General features: G+C 46.4%; 1 pseudogene across 1 annotated transcript; it reads left to right on the top strand.

Moving 5' to 3' along the window:
- Positions 1 to 2,475: 2,475 nt before the first annotated feature.
- On the top strand, positions 2,476 to 10,364 carry LOC100713985 (somatostatin receptor type 2-like; annotated as a pseudogene). Its single transcript, XR_135061.5, has 2 exons — positions 2,476 to 2,773; positions 6,763 to 10,364. The product of XR_135061.5 is annotated as a somatostatin receptor type 2-like (transcript).
- Positions 10,365 to 14,380: the final 4,016 nt, after the last annotated feature.

Genomic DNA, 14,380 nt, shown 5'->3' with positions numbered 1-14,380 from the left:
ACAACCACACTGGGTGTGTGGATTGGCATCTAACCCTTCCAAGCAGGTTCCCAGGGCTCTCTCACTTTCTTCTAGGCTCACTTGCAATATTTACTTCCACCAAATTGATTGCAAAGCAACAATTTCTCCCATTTAATTTATTAACCCACAAGACATAATGACCTACTTGGGAGTCTGATGTCTTCCCAGCGGAGCTCCCAGGCTGAGAACTTCTCAAAGCAAGAGCAGAGTACATTTCCTGGGTTAGGAGCTGAGCACTGTCCTGGCCCTTTGTCCTGCCCTGTTCTTAATTTCCTGCTGTCTGTGGTTCCTCTGATAAGTGTTGAAAAGGGAAAAAGTGTTATTTAATTGCTGTAAAATATCAAACAAGCCAGTGGGGAGGTTATCTGCTTTCCAACCTCTCTATTTTTTTGGCTAAAGGTTTTGTTACTTAGTTACTGAGGCAGCTGCAGGAGAGCCGGCCCCATGTGGGTCAGAGCAACCTTGGCAGAGACTCCATTCCCGGGAGCCAAAGAGGCAGGAGGCAAAGGGGATGGGAACTTGGGCTGTTGAGCACAGGTGGTAGCAAAGTCTAACAGCTCTTTGGAGGTGGGAAAGGCAGAGGAGGCATACAGGAACCAGATGAAATTTTCAAGAATTGTTTAAATGATACCTTTTCTCCCATCAAAGTGGATAAGTACATTCAGATCCCACCCAGCCAGCGGCACTAAAGTCAAGTGTACTTGAGGTGGACGGGCCCAGTACTCTTCTGGGCTGGGCCTCCTATTCAGTGCACAGAAGAGGGTTCCACTGTCTCTGGTCATCCAAGTTCAAATGCATACAGAGACACAACCACTTGCTGACTTGCCTCAAGTGGAGATGACTATTCAGCTGAGCCTCCAGGAGCAGCTTCGTTTTCCTGGTGGAATGCATACTAAAACTAAAGAGCGAAAAAAAAATCAAAACTGTACATGTATAAAACTTCCATCCATGTGTGTAGAGGGAGGAAACCTTGACAACCAGTGGCTTGTTTCTTGTATGGTTATAAAAGGGTGGTTATTTACTTTTTAAATTATACATGAATTTGTCATCAGTGGGTTTGAGAACATTTACAAGATAACATGGTATCAGGGAAATGGATCTAAGGGTAGCGTGGGCACTGCCTGGCTCTTCCTTGCGCACTTCTTTCCCTGGAAACCATCAGAGTCATGGATTTTAAAGTAGAGGTTGCAATAGGGTTTATAACTCGCCAGAGAAGGTGGAGTTTCCCTCAGCTCAATTCTTCCTTTTCCAGAGAATGGGAGAAAGGGACACACCCTTCTTCTGGTGAGCAGCCCACCCTGGCCTCATTACCCCCCACTTGGGAGTCTAAAGACAAACTAACTCCAAGGTTGGCTGGGACATCAGGCAGTCACTAGTTCCGTTTCCATCTATCCCAGGAGCTCCAGGTTGACTAATATCTCAAAAAAGACCTGAAGCCAACCAAAGTTTCCAATTTCCATGCTTAGGAGCAGCTCCCTGCTACCTTACCTGCTGGTTTCTTTCCCCACATCCCCCACTCCACCTGCTAAACAGCTTCTGGACACTCGCTTTTCCCTGAGAATTGGTAACGGGATAACAGGCTGGACAGATCAAGGCAGCTCAACCCACAGAACAAGTTAATTGGGGCTTAGTTTCTGACTTTCCATCCTCTAAAACTGTACCCGAGATGGCGTGTGTGCTTGGAGGGGGGCGAGGACAGGAAGGCTGCAGGATTATGACTTATTAAACTATTGTAACACAGGCTGAATCATCATAGACAAAAAAAATCAATAACTGCAACTCCCACTTCTTGCTGGCTCCTAGCACACATTTGGCAGAGTGGCCGCTCCTGTCCACAGACAGATGCTGAATGACGGACAAAAGCCATGGGACAGCCGGACACCTGGGCCTCTGCCCGTTGCTGAGCACCTGGCAGTTCCTTGAACTGCATCTTGGGACCCAGGAGCAGCTCACACACCTGCCTGTATTGGCAGCTGCATGGAAAAGAGGGGGTCCTCCCCACCCCTTTGCTCTGTACTCTTTCCCTGCTTCTGCACCCTGCACCCTGCAAGCAGAGCTAGCCCATGGTGGGCACTGCTTTGCAAACTTGTGTGACAAAGAAAACAGCAGAGGTCCCAAGGCAAGAGAGGATCGTGGTTGGTCCCCACCCTCAGCCCGCCTCTCCCCAACTGCCACCCTAGCTGCCAAGAAGGTGCTGGGCCAAAGGGAATCGATTCTATAAAATTCAAGGGAAAGCAGCGCGCGTCCTTGCCCGCGAGTCTTGGAGAGACTGGGGTCACTTCACCCTCCACGGCCCCGCAAGCAGGTTCCTCTCCTTCCCTCTCCCCGGGTACCCGCGAGCTCGGCGCGCAGCCTCCCGCAGTATTCTCCGCACGTCGCACCTAGTCCTCTTACAGGACCCGGCAGGCAGGCAGGCGGGCGGAGCGAAGTTGCGTGACGTAAGTGGCGGGGGATTCGGGGGGAAACGTGCGGAGGGGCTCTGGCAGCCCGGGCCAGTCCAAGACGCGCAGCCACCCGAGCGCACGCGCTTGCAAGGCCACCGGCACCCAGGACTCCAGTGGGCGGCTGGGCGCCGGCGGTTTGCGGCCAGGTCAGCTCCCCGGCGCGCAAGGGGCGAGGGGAAGCTGGCGCCAGGAGCCTGAGGGTCCGGGAGCCCGGAGCGCCCAGAGACAGGCTCCTGCCAAGCTGCTCCGTTCCCTGGCACCCGGCTTGGTAAGGAACAGCAACTAGGTACTGGCCGCGGAAAACCAAGGTAAAGGTGTGTGTGGGTGCGTGTGTGTTGTGTGTGACAGGGAGCAGAGACAGAAGGAGGGAGCGAGAAGTGCATTGGGGCACCTGCGTGCAGCTGCGCGGGCGTCCGCGCGCGGGTCGGCGCGAAGAGCACCGGTCCTGGCGCACTGTTCTCCGTCCGAGCGCCTGCTGGGGATGATGGTGTGGCTGTGGTGGAAACAAATGACAGCGGTGTCCTGGCGTCAGTCGGAGGCTGTCGGGGGTGTGTGCCGAACTGACTGGTCTGCACAGCCTCTGCCGGTGTGCCTGGCGTGCGCCCTGTAGTCCAAGTGGCCAGCGGCTATCTTGGGGACAACTTCCCTCCCAGCCACTTACACGTGAGCCCTGGAGCAAGGCCAGCGGGAGGGATGTGTTAGGTGCCGCCCCGGGCTCCTGCGGGTAAGCATCCCCGAGATTCCGAGCTCCAAACCTGGGAGTGGCAGGCGCTGGAGGCACCAAGCGGAGAGAAGAGGGGATCCTCTAGTTTTTCCTCGCCAGGCTGAGGGGGCAGACAGGTACTGGTGTGGGGTCGCATCTCCTGCCTCTGGGCAGAGACTACAGCCTGCCGACGCTGCAGAGACTGAACCCTGAGTGGTCAAGCCCCCAAGCGACTACCGTCGTCGCTTCCAGCTGTCCCTGGCATCTTGGTCTCACTCTGTGTTTACAGCTGGACGTGCTGGCACGCTGGTCTTCGTTCGCACTCCCTTCGTTTTCCTTGAAATGGTAGGGAATTCTTTAGAAGTCCCTTTTTCTGAGGGTCCCGGAGTTGAAGGAGGGTTTTCCTGGCTCCAGCTCCGCAGTCCTAAGTGCCCTCCTCCCATCGACTTTGGCCAGCATCAGGGCTTTTCCCTGGCGCTCTAGCGCCGCGGTGGTCCCCACCGGGTTGCTGTCTCTCTGCCAGTGGGGGCTCTGGCTCCAGCACCCCCCCCCCCCGTAGACCCAGTGCTGGGCTGCAAGGGAGGCAGGAATGGGAGATGAATAGGGAAATGATGCTGGGAAGACTTTAATCTAGACTAAGCAGGATTTAGGGCCAGCCTGATGCCAGGTCGCCATTCCATCACCACTGTCACTCTCCTCTTGAACAGGGCCTGGATTTACACTCTGAATAAACCAACAGCTAGGCTATTCCAGATAGCTTACACTGGAAAAATAAAGAAAGCAGAAAAATCAAATGTCCTCGTACATTTAATGTAACCACAATTCAACAAGTACCGACTGCTTGGCATGGTCCACTCTCTGTGGGCCAAGCACGGAGCAGAAGTATCTCCGAGACCTTAGGTAGCTGAGTTCCTTGCTAAGTGAGGCTCAACAGGATTTGAGCTTATTTCTTCCTTGGAGGAGCCTCACCCAGCTCCAGACTGGCTCCCCAACCACCACTTCCACTACCTCTACCAGGACTTTCAACCTCATCTCCTGCTACCTCTCAAACATGCTTCTCAGCCTATTTCAGGAAAAAACAAAACAAAAACAACAACAACAAAAAAAACCCTGCCCCTCATGTACTTTAGTCCACTAGAAAAGGCACAATTAGGGCTGAAAAATAGCATCTGATCCTTCCTTCACATCCCTGCAACATCATTATCACCATCATCAGCCTAAACAGGGCTTCTGTGGCCCCACGGGGCTTCAGTGTAACCCAGGCATTAGAGTGTGCCGATTCATGGTACATATAAGGCCCTCCTGCAAGGTTAAGGGTTTATATGCTCCAAGTGTGGCCAGCTGAAATAGAATTCTGGATCTGTAGAATGAAGTAACTGATCCAATGGTTAAAAATGATCATGGAAACAATATAAATTAATCCAGGGATACTAAAAGCAGCATGTTTACAGCCTCCATAATAGTTGTCAGTTTATGATTTTTTTAACTCAACCCAGACGTGAAATCCAGAGTCCCCAAAATACTTTGCAAAATAGATTGACCACAAAGCCCAGATTTTGCAGACACTGTGTGTTGGGGGGAAATTGGCACAGAAAGAGTGCGCCTGGCAATACAGAATGAATCACAAACAAAGGTAGGAAGGGATGCTCTAGTAATCCATGTTGCCTAAATCTCCTTTACCTGCTCTGTCTGTGAGCATTGAGCTTTCACTCTCATCAATTCGCAGGCACCAGGAAACGTATCCTGCGCAGGGAAAATGTGTCAGCCAGCTTCATTAGTCCTACTGTGTGCTGTGCACACCAACCCTTGTCATCTTCGTTCTCCCTGTCCTGTTGTTTCATGCTTCATACAACCAAGGCCCAGTTCCAAAATCCCTTGTGTGAAGCTTTCTCTAAATCCCCAGGGAAGAAAGAAATTCCTACAGCCTTTATTCCTCTCTCTATGCAATTCACATCCTTTATGAGTTGGTTTCCCATGTTGTCTCCCCTACAAAATTATCACTCCCTAGAGGGCACCAATCACATCTTTGTGCCCAACACGGAGAAGCCCCCAGTCATGTATTTTGAATGACTGTGGATAAATCACTTAAATATGGGATAATCTGTTGTTTTATATCTTAAGCCGAATCAATAGCATTACAGTTATTTGCTCAGCAAGCATGGAGGTAACACAGGAGTCAGTTGCTTTAAACCAAAGCCCTATTATTATTATTATTATTATTATTATTATTGTACTGGGAATTGAACTCAGGACCTTGCATGTGCCAGGCAGGCACTTGTCCCACTGAGCTATATCCCCGGTACTCCAAACCCCAATTATCACCTACTCATTTTCCAGTCTGTTTCCAGAAGTGCTGCCATGAAAAGCAGAGGAGACAGAGGGTCAGGTGGCCTGTGTTCAGATCCCAACATGCCAACTATGAGAGCAAACTCCTTAAACTCTCTAAGCCTTGATCTCCTCATCTTTAAAATCGAGATACTATCCTGCTTCTCAGGATGATGAGGAAACCAGGGAATGAGACTGAACTGTCTTAGTGTTCAGACCTAAAGACCGAGGCCCTCACCTGGTTCCTGTTTTTGTCCTTAAATCAGAGAATGCAGTCAAACTCTCCAGGGGGTTAGAAATACTCTAGAGCAGCACCCTGGGAGGGGGGGCCTTTAGGAAAGAGCTCACCTCATTGTGAGGTGGCAAGTATAAGGGATTCGAGAAACAAAAATGGGATAAACATCTAAATAAAGCACACATTTACATTTTTATTTTTCTGAGACCAGTGCTCACGATATAGTTTAGGGTGCCCTTGAGTTCACTGTGTAGCCCAGGCTGTCCTCAATTAAGGGGCACTCCTCTTGCCTCAGCCTCCCAGGTGCCTAACTTCAGACTTTTATTTCTAATATCAAAGACTGTAAATTGATTCACTATGCAGGCAGATTTCAATCAACTGAAGATAATGAGATGGTGTGAATAAAAAGGGGAGGGATGACTTAAGAGGTTCCAAATAGGGGCTCAACACATTCGCAGACATCTTCCCACATCCTTCCATGGCATCCCTCATTCTAACAAAGAAGGGTCTGAGCAGTAAGGGGATGGACATGAGGCCACAGGGGCTCAGCAACAGAGACCAGGACTGTTCTAACTCTAATTTTAGGGTTCTTAGACTGCAGAGATTGAGAATGGAAAGACTGCCCAGCAGGCAGCAAGTCTGCATAGATTTCCTCACAGGGAAAAGACTCAGGATGCCAGAGTGAGATCCTACCACCCCTCAGGGTCTGAAATTCCCCAGGCTTTGTCTTCTTTGCAGCTTGAACCAGTCAATACCTGAGGGGTCAAAGTATGTGTTCTTAAGGTCACAGCCATCCCCCACATATGCATTACCAAAACAGATAGCTGAACCCAAGCCCTTCTCCTATTATGGAAAAGAACTCAAAAAGTCTCCATAAAGACATGACCAGGCTGGCAGCTGTCACACCAACATGGAAAGATAGGATGTTTGCTAGTTTAAGAGTAGGTCTAAGAGAATAAAGCAGAAACACAGAAAGGCGGTGAGCGCTTAAATAGCCTGTGACTGATGGGTGCATCTTCTTTCTTTCCTTCCAGATGCTGCAGTGGATCCTTGGCCTCCAGAGCCCACTGCAGAGAATAAGATCTCTGGGCTGGCTGGCTCTAGACCAACAAGCAGGGCAACCATGGAAATGGTGTACGGGCACCTCAACAGGAGCCATGGGCAGTTGGCCTCACTCTTTGACCTCAGTGACTCAGTGGTGGCAGCCAACAGATCAAACCAGACACTATACTATGACATGACCAGCAATGCAATCCTCACATTCATATATTTTGTGGTCTGCATCATTGGGTTGTGTGGCAACACACTTATCATTTATTCATTTTCCATTAGGCCCAGATGAAGACCATCACCAACATTTACATCCTCAACCTGGCCATTGCAGATGAGCTCTTCATGCTAGGGCTCCCCTTCTTGGCCATGCAGGTGGCACTAGTCCACTGGCCCTTTGGCAAGGCCATCTGCCAGGTGGTCATGACTGTGGATGGCATCAATCAGTTCACCAGCATTTTCTGCTTGACAGTCATGAGCACTGATTGTTACCTGGCTGTGATCCACCCTATCAAGTCAGCCAAGTAGAGGAGGCCCCGGACAGCCAAGATGATCAATGTGGCAGTGTGGGGAGTTTCTCTGCTGGTCATCTTGCCTATCATGATATATGCTGGGCTTTGCAGCAACCAGTGGGGAAGAAGCAGCTGCACCATCAACTGTCCAGGTGAATCTGGGGCATGGTACACAGGGTTCATTATCTATGCTTTCATCTTAGGGTTCCTGGTACCCCTCACTATCATTTGTCTTTGCTACTTATTCATTATCATCAAAGTGAAGTCCTCTGGAATCCGAGTGGGTTCCTCCAAGAGGAAGAAATCTGAGAAGAAGGTCACTAGAATGGTGTCCATCGTGGTGGCTGTCTTCATTTTCTGCTGGCTCCCTTTCTATATATTCAATGTCTCCTCCGTCTCTGTGGCCATCAATCCCACCCCAGCCCTTAAAGGCATGTTTGACTTTGTGGTGGTCCTCACCTACGCTAACAGCTGTGCCAACCCCATCCTTTATGCCTTCTTATCTGACAACTTCAAGAAGATCTTCAAGAATGTCCTGTTCTTGGTCAACTTGAGTGGCACAGATGATGGGGAAAGAAGTGACAGTAAGCAGGATAAATCCCGGCTGAATGAGACCACGGAGACCCAGAGGACCCTCCTCAATGGAGACCTCCAAACCAGTATCTGAACTACCTGGAAAACAAAAGCACAAAGGAGCCACGCTCTGCCTCTGGCAATTGGCTGTATCCTCAGACCCTCTTCCTCCCACCCATCATTTCTAGAATAAAGGGTTGCTCAGCATGGCTCAATTCAGAGACTAGGGTTTGAGCTGGTCTGACTGAATGGTAATGTACCACATTGATTACCTCCCCCTTAAGGTGACAGTTAAATCCAGGCAGACAATTCAGAGTCTGGGGAAGAGGAGATCATGCCTGGGTATGAGCCTGAGAAATGCTGAAGCTCAAAAACAAAACAAAACAAGCAAACAAACCCCTACATATGTATTCGTGTGCTTGTGTGCTTAAAAACCAATATGTAATCTTGTGTTCTGATATTTATACTTGTATTATTTCTATGTATTCTTTGTATAGTTGTTACCTTTGTTTTCTCCACCCACGTTTGCAAGGAGCAAGTGAACTGTACATAGCATACATGGACATTTACCACAATACAGAACTGAAGAAATGGACTTAGCATGAAGCCAACAAAGTCTAAGCTTCACGGATCCCTCCAGAAGTATGGTCATGTGCTTATGACTTGTTAAAAAAATTGTGAAAGTAAAAAATTTTTGTATTTTTTTCTCTTAGGAGGCCCCCTAAATTGTATAAACTTCCAGTCTCACAAAATCCACCTCTGCCCTAGAGTATTTGGGTCATTAAATTCAGGAAAGTTAGGTCAAGGTAAAGACAAGATGGGAGAAGACACCTGAAGACCCCAAATACAAATTTATGAGTTTCTTCTTCTTAGATGCAATCAGTTATTCATTTACCCAAAAAGACTTAAGTGGTTGTGGTCAACAATCATTGCATTTATCAAGATAAAGCTGGCTTTGTTATAAGACTGCATTTTTCTTCTCAACTGGTTTGGGCTTCCTTAGGAAGTCACAGAGGGAAAAATCACTAACCTGAAAGGAAAAAAAAGAAGAAAGAAAGAAAGACAAACTAGTATGATTCTTGTGTAGAAGCAACTTTTTTTTCTCCTTCCCACCATGAAAATAATTAAGGATGAAGCAAAATTATCCCTTCATAAGAAACTATGTAAAAGGTTTTTTCTTTTAATGTTGGACATGACTTTCTAAGCAAAGAAAATGAAAATGTAATTCAACAACCCCTCAAAGAGTTTTTTAAAGAATTTTATACAAAATTAGGCATTAAGAAAATCACAATGCATGTTAAAGATCTGAGTACATTATTCATAAAACAAAAACACTCACACCAGCCAATAACTCTGCAGCATGGAGGGAGGTTACAGGGTGAGTGTGTGTGTACTGAAAGTGGCCCCATCTTGGGAGATTACTACCCTGCCTTCTTCACTGACCGTATACATGTTAAGCATTCCAGGTATTCTAACTTTAATGTGATGGATTCTCTGCGCTTCATCTCCTCCTGCTCAGAACTTTTGTTCCCAGACTGTTAGACAGGTTTATGTACAAGTGTTAAGAAGACACAATGTCTCATTTTGTGGACTGATCACAGTTGCCAGGATTATGAAGAAATATACACCCAGTACTTGCAAGATGCCACCATCTCTGTGTTTATATGAAAGTATGGCTCATACCATCTTGCATATAGACTATACCATATTTACAAATGAGCTTTTCCCTTCCGGTTCTCTAAGCAAGAGTTGTTTGAAAGTCAGAATGACTCAGTGTTCCACCTGTGGCTTCCTTGTTAACACATTGCTTTTATTCCCTCTGCCTACACCATTCACCTCATTCCCCAAAGTACTTGATTTAAGAAATATGTTCAATAAGATTTATGGTAGACAAATAAACCCATGCAAAAATAAAAAGAGGTACAAGTATGAAACAAGACCATAAGGAAATTTGTTACAAGAAAATTGCATGTGCACAATTGCAGGGACCAGGGTACTGTTGATAGGAAAAACATAGGATGACAGCCCCATTGAGCTTTATTAAATATTAGTAGGCAGTTTTGACCTCTGCAGCCAGACTCTAGCAATTAGAAAGGCAAAGGCAGCTAGACCTGAAGGAATTAGACAAAAACAGCTAAACTCAAACATTTAGGATGACAAAGAACTCAGGCCAGGAAGAAAGAATCTCAGACTTCCCGCTTCACTTAATCCTTCAGCCTAATGACCTGTCCCTGAAACCTCTTCCCATAACCTTACCCTCCACCAAAGAACGGGGAAAGGTCACAGTGCTGGAAGAAACCCAAGGTTAAAAGGAAAGACAAGCCAGGAACTCAATCAAATTCCAAGAGCCTACCTGGGCCAAGGGTCTCAATAAAAGGACCTGTAGACAAATTCATGAACAATTCACTTTTGGATTCTCCCTACTCATTCTGAGTAGCTATCTGCAATCTCTCTTTTCCTCCTTTACCATCTTCAAGTAAATTGTCTTCTTGTATTTTAAACTGCTTCTTTGGTTTTTCACCGACGCTGGTTTAGGATTACTGGGAGCTGCATGTTCCAGCAGAGCAGTGGCTTCAGGTCCAGCCCTGGATGTCGCAGTGTGGCTCAGCAAGGCGTGGGGTACAGCCCTCCCCAGACGACACAGCACTATGACCAAAGGCAAAGTCAGCTCCAACCTGAGCTCACGGCTTGCACCCTGGCAGTTGCATCTAATGGAAAGTGACATTTTAAAAATAAAAACAAGCAGAGAAAAAAAACACTATAAACTCATTTTTGCCATTATTATAAGGAGGTGTCCCAATGACAAAGGGATGATACAAGGACATCCAAATGATACAAGGGAAGTAGTACAACCTGCTGGATGTCCAATATTCTGAGTTTATGTACTCCAAAAAATCAAAACATGAGTTCTGAGGAACAACAGAAGATAAGAGTAGGAACTATTCATTAAGGGAAGGATAACTTCTGTCTAAGAGAAAAGAGGGGCCAGAAAGTGGATTGTCCATGAGTCCACTTCTCAAAGGAATTTTATAGAGCAAAATCATGAGGTGAGTGTAAAGCAGGACAAAAACAATCAACCAATAAGATTACAAGTATATTCACATAGGCAGTATTGATCCAATGAGGAGCAAGAATGTAGCAGGTGTACATGGAAAGAACAAGGATCTTTCCTAGAAGGATGAGTCCCCCACCCAGGTGACTGATCCCTGTTATTATATCAATCATTATGGTTTATCCCTGGAGAAATAGAGGCAGTCACTTAAACTTTGAGACCTGGCCTTCAACAAATATGCCTCCAGCCACAGTTGTAATGTGTTCTCATCTTCTGCACTGACTCCTTCCAGAGCATATTCCTATCTGACTGCCAATAAATATTTCTACCTAACTCAGCTGTCTATCATCTATCAACAGACTGATCATTTGAAGACAAACAAACAAATAAATAAAGAGGGGTCTTTAAAATTGATTCTATAATTTATCCAAATAAACAGTCCGTGAAAGTAGCATTTCCACTACATAGAAATATGTTCTCTGCATATAGAAATTTCTATCTCAAAGATGAGTTGTTCTCTGGTTTTCTTTTACCCAAAAGAGGGAATAAAACTTTTTATGTAAATGCCACTGCAATTTTAATTCAAAAATGTAATCAGCTTCAGCTCAAACTTATGAAGATAAATCTGCTGGATGTTAAGAGAATAAATAGTAGTGCATTCTCCTGCTTTTAGGGTATCAATTCCATTACCATAGGTAGTTACAAGTCAATTAAACCTCTGGGGACTTGGTGAGAAAAGTATTGGGGAAGATATGACAACATGGCCTGAACTCAATGGTGGTTTGTGTTTCAGTAGCATAGCACTGAGCAACATTGGAGTTGGAGCTGAAACTTTGATGGGGTTTATACCTTAGCGTGGAATGATTTAAGATGCAAAGACGGAAGATGGTGAGATGGGAAATGTGGGCTGGCAGATGGGATTTCCAGAGTTAGCTGTGAACTGGAATCTATGTGCTTACACAGGTTATCCTGTCCGTGAAGGAAGGTGGGTGTTGCTGGTGTTTACTTTTCAGCCCATACCCCCAAAACAGGGGCATTGCTTGTCAAAGCTTGCACCCCCGCTACCCTAGGTAGGAGAGTCATGATGGGAAAGGTACAGTCTGATTCCTGGGACAGGTAGGAAGAAGAGGGCTGTCAAGACACATGTTCCTACCAACTCCACGAATGACTGTTCAATGATGACTGAAGGTACAGTTGCAGGAAGACGGGAACTTGGGGCTGGCTGAAGAAGGGTGCCAGTGTGAACATGTTCCATTTATGGTCAGGAAAGTCTGTGGCATTTATCTAAAGCATGCCTTCTCATAAGAATCACAATAGCTCATAAGCATTTGTGCTTCTAAGTGGCGACTTACAATCAATCACTTGTCTTCATCCATATTGTTTCTAGAATCAAAAACACTAAATTTCCCATCAAACATTCTCTACCTAAGTGCTTGTTTGATTTCCAATATGTGAATTTCTGGGAACACCCTCTTAGGCAGAGCCTCTAACTTTTTCTAGTGGCTTGTGTGAAAAGTAGGCACCAGGGACCGTGTTCAACTCGCAGTGGAAAAACTTCTGTAGCTGCCATTACTGAGTCAGTGACCATTCGGCCTTGGAATAACATCTCAAGGGCAAGCTCTCACATCTGCCACCATCACTGCCACTCAAGGCCTGCCTACCCTTCCACCACTTGGTAGTGGCTGAGCTCTGGCAGGTATCTATTTGTTCTCCTGTAAATCTCTCTGGTCTTATCTATCTGTTCTGTGCTTAAAAACAGAGCTAAATATTAACCAAGACCTAACCAAGCCAACTATAAAGCACTATTGATTCTTCTAAGATGAGGAGTGCGTGTAACGTCATTAGAATAAATGCTGTGGCCAGATCACCCAGCACACCAAACACCTGCCTCTTATTGGGCTCTGATTTTAAGCAGTAGAGACCTGAAGGCACAGGCTCAGCCTCAGGGGCTGGAGAGACAGGAGACAGCAGGCAGCAAAACGGCAGTCTTTATTTTCCTCCTCTCTTTTTCCTGGCACTATCAAAGGGAGGGACTAGGGGGAGGAATGGGCCTCTTGGCATGGACATTGGTGCCCACAAGCAGAAAAGGGATGTCCTGATTAGAGATACCATTGCCTTGTCCCTTCAGGAAAGCCTGTGAGAGGTGTGATACAAAGCCCACTGACAAAAGAAATCTGAAATGTCATCCTACGGCTTTTCTGTCCCAATTATTTGGTGATGGGTGTCTAGCTGCCTAAGGATAAAGAATCTTTTTCAGAAGTCACTGAAAAAAGGGAGGCCTGGTTGAGCTCAGCCCTAGAGGCTGCCAGGTCTACCAAAGAAGATTGCTTGAGCCCTAGATGCAGCTCTTTCTAAGAGAAAAATGTGGACTAGGGGTATGGGTCAGTGGTCCCAGTCACAGGTCCCTCTTCCCCCCAAAAAAGAACAGACTGCTAAGTGGCAAGTACGGGGGTCCTGGAGAGAAGGTGCTGGTCACAAGGGAGAAAGACCCACGCCTGGGTAGCACTTCCTTGGACAACTGGGGTAACGGTTCCTGTTCCCAGGTGAGGGAGAATGTTCACTGCAATGTGAATTGTTAGTTTTTTTTTTTTTCTTTTTAAAAAAGAAACCTAAAATATCCTCAAACTGCATAACCAAGGCTTAGTTTCTTAATGTTAGCCAGCAACATCCCCCTTCTCTAGAGAAGAGAAATATTTTAAGGCTCTCAGGTGCTCCTGTGTGCTTTTACACTAGCTAGTGCTCCCAAACACACACACACACATGCATGTGCACACACATGTGCATGTGCACATGAGGTGCTGGTGCACTGGGGGTGCAGCAGAGCTTACACGTGATGCATGGAATACATGTGCATGTGATGGGCACCCTCACGTGCATATGTGTGGTGCATACTCAGACCTGTGAGGCACATGTGTAATGCACACAGGAGACATGTATGTGGCACATGAGATTTTCTATGGCTTTTCAAGGAAGGACAGAACCTTAATTTGATTAATTCATTGAATGACTTAGTTTTCAATTTTTCATTTTTTGAAATTCATTTTTTCCTAGGCTGAGGCCATTATAGGGAGAATAGCTATTGTATGGTTGATACATTGTGTTAACCTGAGAGATTTAGAAATTTAACAAAGAGACTCAGCAGGAAGCCAGGATCCTTACTTTGTAAATATTCCCAGCCTATGTAAGAGGAGGTCAAAGAAGTGGTATGAGTGCTCCACCAGTGGTGTATGTGTGGTGGGGGGTAGTCTGTTTAGGATATGAGAGAAGAGAAGAGGCTCATTCTCTGCACCTTTGCTCTGGCTGCCTTTGCTCTGGCTGCTTTTGCTGGCTGCTGCCTTGGAGTGTTGCCCGCTGCCAAGCCACCCTGTCTTGAAGCCAGCTGATTATGGAATGAAACCTCCACAAACTGTGAGCTGAATAAACCTGTCCTCTCTTCATTTTGGGTGTCATGTATTTTGTCCCAGC

Source organism: Cavia porcellus, unplaced genomic scaffold, assembly GCF_034190915.1.
Source record: "Cavia porcellus strain 051 isolate PalLab524CR breed Dunkin Hartley unplaced genomic scaffold, mCavPor4.1 scaffold_12, whole genome shotgun sequence".
Lineage (NCBI taxonomy): Eukaryota > Metazoa > Chordata > Mammalia > Rodentia > Caviidae > Cavia > Cavia porcellus.
This window is presented reverse-complemented; position numbering and strand designations above follow the sequence as displayed.